Source organism: Euprymna scolopes, chromosome 22, assembly GCF_053919585.1.
Source record: "Euprymna scolopes isolate OS-2025 chromosome 22, ASM5391958v1, whole genome shotgun sequence".
NCBI lineage: Eukaryota > Metazoa > Mollusca > Cephalopoda > Sepiida > Sepiolidae > Euprymna > Euprymna scolopes.
In genome coordinates this window covers 34,638,224-34,655,404 of record NC_136503.1, presented here as the reverse complement: position 1 = coordinate 34,655,404, position 17,181 = coordinate 34,638,224, and the positions used below count along the sequence as shown (strand labels likewise).

The following is a 17,181-nucleotide window of genomic DNA, read 5'->3' as shown; positions in this document are numbered from 1 at the left end:
CAGCCATGATTGGGTAGAAGTCTTAATTAATTCGGAATTGTATTTTGAGCTTTTGCTTCACCTGAAGAAGATCGGTGGTTACATCGATCGAAACGTTGTGAAAATAACACACAAGATGAGAACAGTAGTCTCCAGAATCAAAATAATGCCGAACAATCAATCCTCATCTAAAAAAAATCAGAAACTAAAATGATTTGTTTTCACAAAAACATACACTCACAAAAGCACAAACATACACTCACAAAAGCACAAACATACACTCACAAAAGCACAAACATACACTCACAAAAGCACAAACATACACTCACAAAAGCACAAACATACACTCACAAAAGCACAAACATAAAAAATGCTAACACTAAAATCCGATTCAGATATCGATTAGGGAAAACAAATAACGCTGGTTTGTATTTGAAAAGCTGAATTAGAACCTCGATTGACACGCGATGATTTGAGGAATTAGGATTTTGTGAACTTGGAATAGGCTTTGCTTTGTACTCTTTTTTTCTATTTTATATAATTATGCATTTGGAAATAGTATTGTTAGACAATTACACCTCTTTTCTCTCACAAAGAATCGAAAGTTCAAATGTCCGTAACACGATTTACATTCTACAAAATGTTCAAAAGTTTACATTTGAAAAGAAAGTGAAATTCAATGAATTTGGCTTAACTGGAATTTAATAACCATGGGTAAAATTTAATGTAAATGTGAAATATTTTAATTTTCAAATTTTCGTTTTCGAAAATAAGGGTTGTTACCTGATGAGGTCTCTAGTAAGCAAATACTAGTAGACCGAAACATGCTCATGACTGTGTAGCAACAAACTACTGCTTATGTAAAGACAAATATAACCTGCTCTAATTCTGTATTGAGCACTATTGTATGAACCTCGTTATATTTCATTGGTTACCTACCTTTGGAAAATAGCAACCTCAAATTATATATATATATATATATATATATATATATATATATATATATATATATATATATATATATATATAATATCAACCAACGCGAGAAAAAATAAAAGCAAACTGAAACAGAGCACGTTTGAATTCACATAGGTTGCCAGTAATTTACTTACTTTAAAAACACAATAGAGCAAGCCATTGACCAAGCAATCAGTGTGTTATAACTTCCAATAAAATATATACCTAAAATAATATATAGAATGATATATTTTATGTATAAGTGTGCATATGTACCTCAATGTCAAGCGAAAACCAATGATCTAGGCTACGAGTAGATACGATAAAAAATCGCAAATAGAGAGTGTCCAGTCCATTAGAGAAGAATCAGCGACACACTATAAAGTTGTCATAGCATCATCTCCACCACACTGTCTTCAAGGAAGTCTTTGTATCCTCATAGAAGAAACGAGACGGTATTGCGTTGAGTCACTGTCCACATGATATACTCATTAACTTTTAGTTTCGAATGGCCTTTGGGATTTGATAAGCGGCGACTTGTTAGTACATAAAGATTCTGACAATTGAACCCGGTGGAAATTGGAGGACGATTTGAATGACGTCTTGAAATTCTACGAAACATTTAACCATTGCTGAATCTAATGTGAATAAGATGACAATGACTAAGTGGTAAACAACACAAGCGTGCCAAGTACTTAATCAGTTCGTTATATCCAAACATTTTCATTTGTGATGCCGGCAACCTTCATGTTTACTAGTGTTGGGACGATTAATCGGAATTGGAATTGGGAATAATAGAAATCAGAACTTTTGGGGATATCGGAATCGGAAAAGAACTGTGCCTATTTTCCGATGCCAAATTTATGATAATTGGTCTATGCTAAATAAAAATTGATCACCCTATTAGAAAATATACATTCGAACAAACCGCCCGGGTGTAGAATATTCATCGCGAGAACACACACACACACACACACACACACACACACACACACACACACACACACACACACACACATACACACACACACACACACATATATATATATATATATATATACTTCCGTCTCTCCTACCATTTTTTTAAATATATGGTAAAGTGTTAGTTTTACTCATTTAGAACTGCTTTAAAGCTTCCCCGTTCAATTTTGCGAGCAAATTTCAAACAGGTTTTAAAGTTCATAGGTCACCTTGTCAGCTATATTTTGAAATAAGCATTTTCAATTTTTATTCATTAAAACACAAGTTATAATAAAATTATTGGTGTTCAAAAGTCTTCAGAATAAATACAGAAAGTCAGAGACGATTTTTTTCTGATTGACTATTGGTTACCATACCAACATTTTCAACATTGACGTTTCAGAGACGATTTCTTCTGATTGGCTGTTGGTTACCATAGGAACTTTTTCGCCGTCGACACCTTCATAAATCAATGCAGGAATGTCGCTCGTGTGCCATATTATGTCGGTTATATAGAGAGAGTTTACAAAAGTGATGCTCTTTGCCGTGCTAGGACTGATGATTTTTCGTTTGCAACGCCGCACGTTTATTTTGTTTCTCTTTTTTGTCCCCCTTTTCTGTTTATTTACTTAATTACGTCTTTTATTTGATTTTTTATTTAGTCAATTAAGAGGTTGATAATAATTTTTTATGGATTGTTGACAATGCGTATGATATTGAGCATACAAAATATATTATGTCAAAGTAAAGCCTAGAAAATCATGGATTACATAGAAAAATGCGAGCATGAAAAGTAAAATGGTTAAGATTTAACTTAGAAATTTTAAAAGACTAAAAAACTGGAAAAAAGGACAAGATATTCTATTAAAAAATATAAATTTATAAATTAAAATATTGCAGCATTAAGAATTTTTGAAAAAATTCAATTTAACATTATATATAAATTTTTAATGCTGCAATATTTTAAGCTATAAATTTATTACATTTTTTCTATATCTTGTCTTTTTATTTTCCAGTTTTAACAAGTTTTTCCTTTTATAAAAACGGTATAATTAATAGACGACATCTGTTATTTTAACAATGCTTACTTAAATGGAAACACTTCTAACTTAAACATAAATAGGGGTTTTGTAAATGAAAAATTAAGAATAACGAAAATTCATTAGAAAACATTCTTATGTTTTTAATTTTATTAAGTTATTTTCAATCAGTATTCCTTGACGCAAACTCGTGTTTGGTAGAGAAAGTTGAGTAAATAGTCACAAGCCAAAATATTTATAGTTTGAATAATATGAGTACATAACTAATATACATATGTGAGTATTTGGCAGCGTGGCACTGTGTATGTGTGTGGGTTTATCTTGTTCTTATTAATGTGTGTGTATATGTATACGTGAGTTAATGTGTGTGTATATGTATACAGTGAGGCTTGTATGTGAGTGATTGAAGATTTCATTCTCTTTTTTCTAGCCAAAGGAAGAAGAGGTGTTAAGCATACCTTCTTGGGTCCTTTGATGCGGCCAGCTGGAGATTTCTGAAGAAATCTAATTTCGTTAATCAAGTCCCTGTTCTTTTATAGGCTTGGTTAAGTCGACATAAGATTGTTACTTTTGGTGTCGTCCAGCCACGATTTATATCTCAAAACCTCTCTATGCTCCAATAGTTTAATGTTCTTGCAAAGGGATTCGCCCCTAAGTGTGTTCGTCACTAAACTAACCGCATTTTTTAATTGCAAGGTCAAACCTTGAATTAATTCAGTAAAATGTATTCGATTATAGTTTTATTGCCGTATTTTTAATTATGTATGTAACAGTCGAAATGAAAAAAAAATCTCAAAATCGAATTAGAACCGCAACAAAGAAAAATATTTAATTTTAATGACATGTTGAGTGTTTTCTGCTATTTTCATATATACACAAATACGTATTTTTGGTTATTATTTTTTCAAGAACAGAAACACGCAGGGTAAAATCGAAAACAACTTTTCTTTGTTTCTTGCTTTTCTGTGTCTTTCTTTTTCTTATAGACGATTTTCTTCCGTTGTGATGCCCATGGTAACTCGGTGCCTAATTCTTTGTTAGAATAATTGGTCAAAAAAGCAGCAAATTGACAAGTATTGTATAATGGGCGGGTGTAGAAAATGTATGTATAATTTTACTTGGCGATTTTTTTCGTGGGTTCGAATGTATACACTCTTATCTGTCAGTTTGTATTTTTTTATTTAGTGACATACGCTCGTTGAAATATATACCGTGCTTTCAATAACAATCAATTTCTCTATGTTTATAAAACAACTTTATTATGACAATTCGAGTTTATCGGTTATGGAGATAGACAGACGTGGATGGGAATGACGGATGACTCGTGTCTCTTTGCTCTGGCCTATCTCTGTGTCCCTCGCTTGTTTATGTTGACTGATTTTTTTTGTTCTTTTGTTCAGCGTCTGATGTCAGCACCTCGGTCAAATTCCGGGACGTATTTACATCAGAAGCCGGTTCCTTTGTTCTATTTTTTATTTCTAAAACTCGGTATTTTTCGTGATATTTTTGTTACTTGAGTTTTTCTTTTTCTTTTATTCCCGGTGTTGTCCGACTCACAAAACCCGGCACTGCCCGGGTCATTATCCGACACGATTTTCATTGGTTGAAAATATTTTACGTTAACAGGTTCCTGTGAAAACCAACTTGCTATTAGAAGTGAACAGAGGAGCGAATCGCTAATGAAACAAAGTAAGTATTCGATTCAATTGTTTATTAGTATTTGCGCGTCTTAATCTCACCACAGAAGCATGAGAAATTTCAATGTATCAATAAAGTTATATTATAGGTTAATCTCAAGGTAAAAAATCGCTGCAAACTTCAGGTTTATATTTTCCGCTCTGAACCCAGTGATTGACCAATTCATCAACGAGAAGAAATAATCAATATTATCATGCATATGTACATGGGCATCTTCTCATATAAGTCTTCATCATTAATGACTATAATGGTATCTATTTACTTCTTTCGCGTCAGTGTATACATTTAAGGTTAAGTGTTTTTGTTACAAACCACTTATCAAGGACCGGTGGAAAGTTGAGGATAAAAGTTTATGAATGTACACTTGTCAATAGGAAAATATCGTAGTAATCGTTAATAGTGGACATTTGGTAAATTTGATTTGAGGGACGGCTCATCAAGAACTTGTTCACGTTAGACTTGAAGACGAATATATCGTCAGTTGAAAAGCAGGAAAGTGAAACAGAGTTCCACAGGCGTGCCGTGCTAAAAAAGAAGCTTTGTTCATGGAATCTACGTTTAAGTGTAGGCACAGATAAAGAGTGTTGGAAATTATTGATAATGGTTTCAGCTAGATGGGTGTTTTACGTGGAAGCCAAGCCATGGGTACTATAAATTGAAGCTCAAACGAACACTTGCTATGAAAATAACGATAAAGCAAAGACATGCTCACAACGCCTTTTCTGTGGGGAAGAATTTGCAAGGAAGAGAAAAGAACACCCGCCCATTAAGCTACGAAGTCTATTTTGAACTCGGTCAAGGAAGAATAAGCTGCTTCTATTAGCTACTGCATAAATGTGGCAACAGTACTCCATACTTGGACGTATTGGCTCTTATACAAATAGAGAATTGCATCAGCAGTGAGATAACTACTGGAACGGTAGAATAATCCCACCAATTTTCTTGTAGCCTTGGCAACAGATTTGATGTAAGTATTCCATTTCAGATCATGAGTAAAGATCAGACCCAGAAGCTTGTCAAAACATGGACCCTCACTAAGACGAAAGTTATTCATTTCAATTGATGCCAAACGGGGGTCAGAGCGTTGATGATGTAAAAATAGAAGCTTGGTTTTAGATGCATTAAAATAAAGCAGCCACATCTTTCCCCATTGCACAACGTAGTCAAGTTCAGACGAGAGAGGATCAATGAAAACTTGGTCGTTTACGGCCTTTGAAGTGTTGTCATCGATGGTAGTTTGTGATTTGGGAGATCATTAGAGTAGATCAGGAAGAGAGTTGGGCCCAGGATAGACCCCGAGGGACTCCAGCATTAATACTGCGTGCCTCTGATTTCTGCTCAACAACTACTACTTTTATGAAACTATCAGTTAAAAATGTTTTATAATCGAGAAGACATTTCCAACAGATGTGCTAACATTATTTCTTATAGGATTAGCAATGTCTCGACGGAGGCTTCTTTTTTAGAACAGATTTTGTGGAGTGGATCTTCATGCCGTACCCTATCCAAGTCCTTTGATATGTCAAGAGCAATTGCCCGAGAAAGGAAGCCTCCATCGAGAGATTCACTAATACTATAAGAAATAATGTTAGCACATCTGCTGTAGATCTAGCAGAACGGAACATATTGCATGTCACTGAGAAGGTTATTTTTGCTGAGGTGATTGACTACTCTATTTAACACAGAGTCCAGCAACTTATAACGCACAGGAGACTGATTGATCTGTATTGAAAGGGAGAGAATCAATCACCTAAATTTTCAAATACGGGACACACCGATGAGGGAGTTGAGAAGTAATTTTCTTTAAGGCAATGCTTAAACAGCTTTGTAAGTATGGAGCTAGTTCTGGTTGAAGCTTTGGAGCACTATGTTAAAATGCAGTCAGGTTTGACTAGCTTGGCAATATCTCGCACATACATTTGTATGTCGCATACCGTGTTTTCAGACACAGGAAGAAAATACGGGGAGTGGGGTAGTGGCCCTGATGGCGTAGGGTAGAATTCGCTGCAAATTTCTGGGTAAAGATTTTTGTTTTTTTCGATGCTGACGAGATTATGTCAGGTCCATTGATGAGAGTTTCAATAGAGCATACACTTCTATTCAGGACCCTGTTTGTTATTTGCCATAACTGATCGGAACCAAGCCGCTGCTCTGCTGCTTTGAACTTTACGGACTGAGCATACAACTCTCTCGCGTTATTTATTACTCTTTTACAGTGGTTACTGGCACTCCTGAAGGCGGCTTTAGTCTCAATGCATCTAGTACGTTGGAAACAATAGAAATAGTGATTTCTGTGCGCAATAGCGGCGGTACATTCTGGAGAAAACCACGGCTGGTTGTTAAGTTTTTGCTGGAAGTTTTTTTAAAGGTATGAAGCGGTCTATATCTACAATTAACCATTCTGTCAGGTCTGATACTATAGAGGACATTTTTTAAACATAGAACGCGGAGGTAGCTCTGATATAAATGTACAAAAGAAATCCAAGTCAGCCATAGAGTATTGGTATGATGGGAGGACTTATTACATTTTGTTTTTATCTTAACTGAGAAAAACGAGTAGTCGAAAGATCCCAATGGAGACAGATCAAAAGATGAACATCGCTCAGTGCAAGTTGTGATAAAAAGGACTAGGAAACTTGCACACAGACCATCAGTGGGTTCATGAACAATTTGAGTTAGGTCATAAGCAATGGAGAAATCGTGACAGAACCTCCCCTCTAATCTGTCTTGTTTGAGTTTTCTAACCATTCCACATTGTGAACATTGAAGTTTCAACACACATGAATGCTTACCGAAGGATGGATAGACAGGATTGGTAAGTTTTCTCAGACATGCTCTTAAAGATAGTAATTCTGCTGTTATTGAGCGCGATAGAGGGCAAATATAAATGTAGTGATATGAGACAGTTCAATCCGGAAGCACATATATGCAATTTGGGGTCTTCTCTGGAAATGTCCCTACCATATCAAAAACCATCTCTAATGTAGGTACATATTCCATGCCCATGACGATCTTGAGGTCAGATTTGGCTTTTAAATTAGAATATCCTTTAATTATGAACGCATCTAGGGAAATAGTCGGTTCAATGCCAGATTCGCAAAGGAAAAATAGGTCTAGTTTGGTCTACTGTTATTGGATTTCAGACTCTGGAATGTTGGACCATAGATTGCTGATATTGGAGAAGGAGACATAGTAGCGGGGGAGGGTTCTACGTTGGAAGGTAAAATCCTGGGTTTAATCGTGTATTCTTTCTGGACACTTTTCATGAAGGAGTTTTAAGATTTGTGGAACAGGTCAACAGACTTGGTTATAAAAGGGCAGAGAGGGAAAGTAAGGTAGAAAAAGAAATGGAGAAATATTTTTAATAGATCATGATAAGATAAAACCGTAACAATTACCTACTAATATGGGGTTGAGAAGCCTCACCAGAAGCTACTGCATGATCCAGATTCTATTCACCAAATGGCAATACAGCAGTCCCGGGTAATTTGCATCTGCTGATAGGACAGCCTACTTAGTGATTAGTCCAATGTCATGGTCCCTGACTATCAGGTAGATAACGTCAACCCAGTAAAACCTTTACCTCCAACACCCGCATTAGTGACATAGTTACAAGGATAGAAATAAAAACAGAACATTTCCGACATCTCAGGCGACAGTTAACGGAAAAGTACTACAGACTTAGAATACAGCTTTTCTTCTCTGTTTGTCAGAGAAATAACTCACTCAAAACCAGGAGTAAGAGACTAATTAAAAAAGCGAGAGTTACGGGAGCTGCCAACAACGCATCCACAATGCAATTGCTGCTCCCCATTAAAAAATGATAATAACTTAATTATTTTTCTTAATATAAGTTCAAATGACATGTTTAGGAAAAAACATCACAATAGGTTTCCCTCTCGCTAACTGAAATGAAAAAAAAAATTCAGTTGGAAAATTTAACGTATGAAATTCTTGGCTAATTTCCTTTAATCATTTGAGACTTGATTTGAATGGAAATTCTCTACCCGTTTTTACAAGCATTTGACACTATGACTAAGTAAGAAAAGTAAACTAAAATGAAATGGCGTCGGCAGTTTTGTTTTTGTTTTTTTTTGCAAAAGAATGTGGGCAGACGTGATTCAAAATTAGAGAATGCGTTAATTTTGAGGAAAAGTTTGCGAGCGAATCAGCCGCAAATTGACAACAATAAATTCCAATAATAAATTTTAACAGTAGTATGTTTTGGTGGGGGCGACGGGACAAGTGTAGAAAGAAAACCAATTTGATAAATAAATTAATATATATCTCGAAGAAAAAAAAGAATTTTAAAAATATTATTTTACTGCTTACCAGAATTTAGTTACCAGGTTTAAGTATGTAATTTTTTAGCAACTCTGTTAATTTCCTCAGCACATTTATTCGTATGGAGTACTGTTGCCACATCTGGGCAGGAGCTGCTAAAAACACTCTATCCTGCCTTGACAGAGTACAAAATAGGCTTCGTGGCTTAGTGGGGGGTGCTCTTTTCTCTTCCCTGCACCCTCTCTCTCACAGGAGAGACGTTGCGATCCTGTCTTTGTTTTATCGCTACTTCCATGGAAGGTGCTCGTCTGAGCTCCAATCCGATCTTTCACGAAAAACATCCGACTAGCTGAAACCACTATCAAAAACATTTCCCCACTCTTTATCTGTGCCAAAACCAAAACGTAGATTCCATGAACAAAGCTTCTTTCTTAGAAGTGCACGCCTGTGGAACTCTGTTCCGTCTGCCTGTTTCCCACCTGACTACAACCTAGATGTCTTCAAGTCCAACATAAACAAATTCCTGATGAACCGCCCCTTAAGTAGACACTTTATCAAATCTCAACACTAACGTACTGTACACGCAATAGCCCTTATCCCTGAGTGGCTTCCGGGCCTTGATAAGTGGTAACCACCTTGTAAAAAAATGACGTTGGCAATTTTATTTTATTGTTTTTGCAAAAGAATTTGAGCAGACGTTGATTCAAAATTTGAGAATGCGTTAATTTGGAGGAAAAATAGCAAGCGAATCACAAACCGCAAATTGACAACAATAAATTCCGATGATAAATTTTAACAGTAGGATTTTGGGGAAGAAAACAGAGGGGCAAGTGTGGAAGTGTATACTGTCAAATCATTGATACTGAATCAGTCTAACTGTTTTAATTTCCGTTAACAAAGTGCCAGTCCCATTCCCGGTGATCTTCCATGAAAAGTAAACTTGATTTTTTTATGTTTTCTGTCTTCCATCCACTCTACCTTCACCGAAGACATCAGTCGAGATTATTTGCAATAAATCAAATAAAATTTTATTTCCAAGAATCCGAAGGTTTTTAATTTAATGCATTTCATTTGATTGTTTTCGTTGAAACGTTATTTGTCAGATACTTTACGTCATCTTGCATCGGCAAAGATGCTTACGCTAATAATAAAGAAGAACATTAAGATGTACCCGTCCAACGGACAAAACCTGCGATTAGTGTGCCTGGACATAGCTAAAAATTCTTTATCTAGGTACCAATTATTTGGATTATTTAGGTAATGTTCTCATCTTGAATCTTATAGACATTATATTTCTCTTAGTCTGTTTGTCTGCACGCACGGGCATTTGTTATGAAAATGTGCAGCGAATTAATGAGCATGGTATGTGTTAGATGCACAGTTAGAGATTAAAAAATATTAGTCACGACAATACTATATTTACTCTAGAATTTTTCTAGCTGGAATTTTGTGCTGACGTTTGCTATGATAAGGTACAGCGAACTACGTATTATGGTATCCATTCGATACATAGTTAAGGTTAGTAGAGATTAATAGGGATTATTATTTAATGCAAAAATGAATGCAGATTTAACCATATTCAGTCATAAATTTGGTATAAGGTACTCATTCTTAGTTAACGGCCTATAACGTTGGCATTGTTTATCGGTAAATATTCTAATTCTATTAATATTTCGCTCGACTTAACCTTTGATATTCTTTAATTGCGTATTGTCAAACTCTGCGATCTGCTCGGAAATTCGAACGGCACCATTTATTTAATCCACAGAGGTAGATTATTCTCGTTCTATCAGCCATGCCCGAGTAGAACTCTTACCATTTATATATACTAATAAATCACCATTTAGCAAGGTGAAAAGTCACTCGAAAGTAATTATTTCCGCTATTCTTAGTTGGATCATGAAATAATACTATGAAAAGATTGAGAAGACGACCAATGTTATGATCGGCATGGAAACATTCCCGTAGTGACGTGTTCCTAGGATAAAAAGTTCCTTGGAAATAAACTCTTTTCATGGATTTAATTTGAATTTTCGGTATATAAAAGAATAAATAAGTTAGTAGAAAGACGGATTTTGCCGGGACCGTAATTATTAATTATATTCTTAGTATCGTATGCACTAAGAATTGAGTCTTTAACAATAGTAGACTGTCTCTTAAAACTTTATTCACTGCGCCATGGGTTCATGTGAACAATTCTAGTATGTATTTTACAAGAATAACATCTAAGATTCGAATAGCAGTCTAAATAAACTATATTATCAATCCACATCTAAAAAATTCCGAAACATAAACCTCCGATACTTTGGAATAGTCATAGTGTCCATCGTTATTATTATTATTATTATTATTATTATTATTATTATTATTATTATTATTTACTTACTTACTTACCGTAAATACAGACAAAAAAAGAGAAATTTTAGCTGTTTTTCTTTCTTTAACTCCATTCTTTGCGTTTTTGTAATTTTATGCAATGATCATAATTTAAAATAGCAACAACAACAGGAGCGGAAGCAGCAACAACAAGCAAACGAAAGTGGAACAAAGGTTTGCTTTAACTACATTCATCCGGCTGTTGTGTACCATGAAGAATCCTCCCGCTTTGGGCAAATAGCCCCTCTTCCGTGTGGATTCCTTGGGAAAAGCAAAGGCCAATGGAGTTTTCTTGTTTTTTGTCAATCCTTGTTTTGATATAGTTGGTTCTAATCGCGTTATCTTGTTTGGTTGTTATTAGGGATTCATTTTTTTCTATTTAGATGTACCTTTTATAGTTACGTTCAAGTGTTTTTGTGAGTCTAATCTTTTGTTAAATCTTCAGTTTTTCTTTACTTATCTTATCCTTTGCCTTTTTGTTCTCTTTGACTCGTTTGTTTAAACTGTGTATTTTGCTGCGGTGATTAATCTTTGTGTTCTGCGTTAAGTATTTTTCTAATTCTTTTTACGTACTGTACTTGCAATAACCCTTATCCCTGAGTGGCTTCCGGGCCTTGAGAAGTGGTGACCACCGTGTAAAAAAAATGTCATTCACACAGTAATCTATACAAGCAAGTCCTTTTCCTCCATTTTTCTTTTCATGTAGAGTTGGTTTGTATCATCATTCATGTGTAGTGCATGGTTAGAAGGTAATTGTGCTTCTAGTCGAAATACCTCAATTTTTCTTTGGTCCAGCCTACGAACGATCTAGGGTATCTTACTACTGAGACTGCTCATTTATTAGTTTCCTACTATATAATTTAGCCTTTAGGAGTTTTCTTGACCTTTTGAGGTATTTTTTCTAATTTTCTCTTTCATTTCCATTTTGATAGGGTCTCCTTCCAAAAATCCCTAATATTTCTAGATTACATGGTCACCTAATGTCCGTATTTCCGCTTCCATTGTCTCCAGTTATCCTCTTATTATAACTAGCAATGCGTACTTTTCCATGACGAATTCCATTCGTATATTTTGTGTGAAGAATCTGGTGGTGTTTATTAGGTTCTCTAGTTCATTTTTGTATCTGCAAAAGGTTTTATGACATCAATATACGTTAGGTGGTTAATTCTTTAATCTCTCTGAGTAAACTTGCACTCAGCTGAGAGTTTATTTAATATATTGTGCTATAATAAACAGTACTGTGTATAGGGAATCTCCTTGGAAGATACCTCTTCGTATTTTTTATCTTAGTTATGTATTGTCATTCAGCTATCAGTTCAAGCCTCCATTTTCTCATTGTGTTTTCAATCAAATTGATAATCTTTATTGGTCTTTAGTATGTTCTTAAGCATTCTATTATCCATGCTTGAGGGGTCCTGTCATAACTATATTATTTTTTCTACGTTTTACCTCCTCCAGGATGGTCTATATATATATATATATATATATATATATATATATATATATATATATATATATATATATACATATATATATATATACTAGCAGAAGTACCCGTCGTTGACTGGGTTCAAAAACAGCCTACAGAAAATGGACTGTGATTGATTAAAGTATGATAGGTTATGAAAAGGAGGGGTTGTAAAGAGATCGGTTTTGATACTCAAAATTTTTACCCTAAGCAAAATATGATGAAAGTAAAGATAATTTTCGCGAAAATATATTTTTGATATCAACTTTGTTTCCATTCGTAGGCAAAAGTGACCAACAAAATGATGTTTCCTTACAAAAAGAAAATGTTATATATATAATAATATAAATATACAAGAAATAAATGTTACCATAGTCTATAAAAGTTACTTTTACGGTAGAAAAGTTCATTGGTTTGTATTTTTAAGTAGTTTGTAAAAATTTTTTTTTTTAAATTCACGAACCGGTTTAAAAAAATCAAAATGGCAGTGAGTTTGAAATTGAGAGCCCCGTTTTCAATTTGAAGGAGGGGCACCTGAGCATTCTGTGTTAACAATTTAAAAGAGTTCCGTCAACGTAAGGAATATTTATAAACATATTTTAATGTTTTCCGTTATTTTGTGCTTGAAGAATATTCGATTATGCCATTTAAGTAGTTATCACCTCAAATTTCGTTTTAATTTCGGTTCGCTGAAATTATTTCAAGTAAAGAGCATTAAAAAGTATTTCAAAACAAAACAAAAAACATGAACTGAAATTTTATTGACTATGGTAACATTTATTTCTTGTATATTTATTTATTCGGGTAGTCGTTTGTTGGCTTTTCTGCTAAACACTCTTACTAAATAATATCGACGAAATATCTAAAAACAAAGAAACAAAAACAGTTTTGAAAAATAATGAAGCTTTACTTACTTTAATAAAATAATCCGAAACAGCAAAATGGAATATTAAAAAAGTAAACACGTAATTAATTTAGTTTTTTAAAACAAAGAATCGATATAAATATGAATAAGAAGAAAATGGCGCCCTTTTTAAGCAGAACAACTTCGTTTCAGTTTTACAGTATTGGACGGTGTAGTATTGCGCCGTCGGATTCAGGGTTGTACTATTGTAATGTAAAGAACACGCAGAAAGGGTTGTAATCAACTGAATTCCTTCTAGTACACTGACAAAAAAGCTTAAACAGATATATAAATAAAAATAAAAAGGTTATGTAAATGTTTTTAAAAAGACACGTAATCACGTGAGCAGGATTTTTCATTCTTTTGACACGATAACAAGTAACGTTCTTATTTTTTTATTATTTATCTATTTATCTATTTTCGAAAGAGTGCCACGTGCAAGTAGAGAAGAAAAAAAACAGAGTTATGCAAAATTTGTGTCGAGAATTGTCTAAAGTTCCGACTTTTTTTTCTTTCATTTTAATAAGAACGTGAATTTATAAGGTGAATTTATTCGGCACAATATGATTCAACTCAAAGAAATAAATAAAAGCTAACGTGAATTAAGATTAAAGTTCAGGTGTTATTGTGGACCCTCACCCTTTTTAAAAAACCTTGTTAAACTTTGTGACATATTTACATTCTATGGAGGTCAAACGAACACCCAATAATTTTATTATACCATATTTCTTCAAACTGAAACATAATTATCAAAGTATACTTACGCAAATAGATATGAAAAGTCTTTATTAAAGTTTGTGCCATATTTCCATGGAGTACAGGCGCGAACGCAGACCCCACAATTTTATCATACTCCCTATGAAAGTTGAAACATACTTATCAAAGTATTCTTACGTACATCTATATCAAAAACGTTTTTTTTTCATTTTTTATTTCCATACTTTGGGGACCAGGCGCGAACGCAGACCCCACAATTTTAATGAACCACCGTTCTGCCAGATCAAACATACCCATTTCTGATCCTCGATACATCTTCTATCATTATATGTAATCTGTTTTTTAAAATAGTCAACCATATAGGAGTCTATTCGTGACCAGACCCCCCCACACACAGACGTTCAGCTTTATATTATAGACTAGCAAAAGTACCCGTCGTTGACTGGGTTCAAAAACGGCCTACACAAAATGGACTCTGATTTATGAAAGTATGATAGGTTATGACAAGGAAGAGTTGTAAATTTGGCTTGAATTTGGGGATATCAAAACCAAAGCAAAATATGATGAAAGTAAAAATAAAATAGATAAACCCCATAATTTATTATACCATACCTGTTCACACTGAAACACTTATCACAATATTCTGTGGATCTATATTAAAACACCTTGTTAAACTTTGTGACATATTTCCATTCTATGGAGGTCAGGTGCGAACGAATAACCCATAATTTTATTATACCATATTTCTTCAAACTAAAACATAATTATCAAAGTATACTTACGCAGATAGATATGAAAAGTCTTTATTAAGGTTTGTGCATATGTCCATTCTATTGAGGCCAAGCGCGAACGCAGACCTCACAATTTTATCATACCATCCCTATTTAAGTTTAAACATACTTATCAAAATATTATGTACATCTATATCCAAAACACTTGTAAACGTTTTTTTTTTTTAATTTTTAAATTTTTTATTTCCATACTCTGTGGATCAGGCGCGAACGCAGACCCCACAATTTTAATGAACCACCGTTCTGCCAGATCAAACGTACCCATTCCTGTGTCTCGATACATCTTCTATCATTATATGTAATCTGTTTTTTAAAATAGTCAACCATATATGAGCCTATTCGTGACCAGACACACACACAGACATTCAGCTTTATATTATAGATATATATATAGTTGATCATGTGTTCCTCTTTTTTTCTTTTCGGTATCCTTATTATTATAACTCACTTAAAGCTTTCATGCAGGGCATCATGAAAAAAAATCTCTTTAAGGACAACCCGTGGTATTCTCTGGAGTTTGAGTGACATTATTATTATTAGCTAACAGAGAGCTTTCACACAGGGCATCAAAGATCTCTCCTTGATAACATCTTGTGGTTTTCCCTTGAAGCTGAGTGATAACGATAGTCCTCAGATTTTCAGTACCCTCCACCTCTTTCGATAACATTTGCAAATAAATTTGCATTATCGCAACAGTCGCTTGCCATTGATTTCACGTTGCCAGTGGCTAGTGGTCTTCACTCAAAGTGGCAATAAGCCTTCCCAAAGTCCTAGTTCTCTTCGCACTTATCCAGCGGAAGTCTGGTCAGTGTTCTCTCCCCGGTCTTTCCTTCCTCCTTGAGTCTACTTGGCTATTCGGTCTCACTATTTTTTTAGGGGAGAGGTAGTGATGTGATAATGGGGGATGGGGTAGGGTTCGAGTACTAAAAATATGGAACGCTTCACGAATTTGCATGTCATCTTTGCACAGGATCCATGCTAATCTTCTCTGTATTGTTCAAATTTTAGTATATGTGACGCCGAAGCGTGTATTATTATTATTATTATTATTATTATTATTATTATTATTATTATTATTATTATTTATATAATCTGATTGTTTCTTCCTTATATAGTCCATGCGTAACGCTTTAAAAACGTCAAATACATTTTTATTCAATAATATCGTGGAGTTTTCATTCGCGCCGGCGTCTTTGAAATCGAAACATGTCTCAAATTCCTACAATAGTTTGGAAAATAGTCTTTCCTCCCACGAAAAATTCTGAAACCAAATACGTAAATATGCTTCAGTTTAAACAGAGGAAGATTTTTTCTTTAGTCTACATTTACGATTTTCCTGTTCTGGTTTTTATGTAGTTTGATTTTATAGAGGTGTTTTGTGCGGTTGTAAGTATTGATTCCATTTCTCCGTTCATATGTTATTTCCTATAAGCCTCTTCATAAGTTTCCGTGTGCTTTTCCTTTAGTCAGTTTAATAAATAATTCATATACATTCTTCTCTTATTTTCTTTATTTCCTTTTTTATTTTCTGTTTCACTGCGCTCTGTATTGTTCATCTTGGCATTGGCGGGCGTAATCAGCCCTCTGTAGTTTATCTGATGTATTTTCTAATTCTTTAATCGTATCGCTCACGCAATCCTCAAAAGTCACTAGTCCTTTTCTAGGACAGTCTACTTGACATAGCGTCGTGTAGTGCCATCATTTCAGTGTGGTGCGTTTAGTCATTATTTTGATTCATTAATTCAAATACATGAATTTTTCTTTTGTCTAGTTTATGAAAGGTTAAGTGTATTTGATTAGATACACTATCTAAATTTAAAATTTTTTTAAAAATTCAATTTTCACCCCAAACAAGGCACAGTGCCACTTTGAAGCAGGGGGCTACTATTAGGGACTTAATTAGCAGGGTCATAATGAAGGGAGATGAGTAGAAAGATGTTTGTTCACATTACACTTGAACTTCTGCATATCAGTGCAGTTGGGAAAGCAGAATCCCGGAAGAGAGTT

At 34.3% G+C, this 17,181-nt stretch overlaps 1 non-coding gene across 1 annotated transcript; it reads right to left on the bottom strand.

The window, feature by feature from the left end:
* Window positions 1–16,099: 16,099 nt before the first annotated feature.
* LOC145244209 (U6 spliceosomal RNA) lies at window positions 16,100–16,204 on the bottom strand. Its single transcript, XR_013862988.1, has one exon. It is a non-coding gene; the product is annotated as a U6 spliceosomal RNA (small nuclear RNA).
* Between the last annotated feature and the right edge of the window lie 977 nt (window positions 16,205–17,181).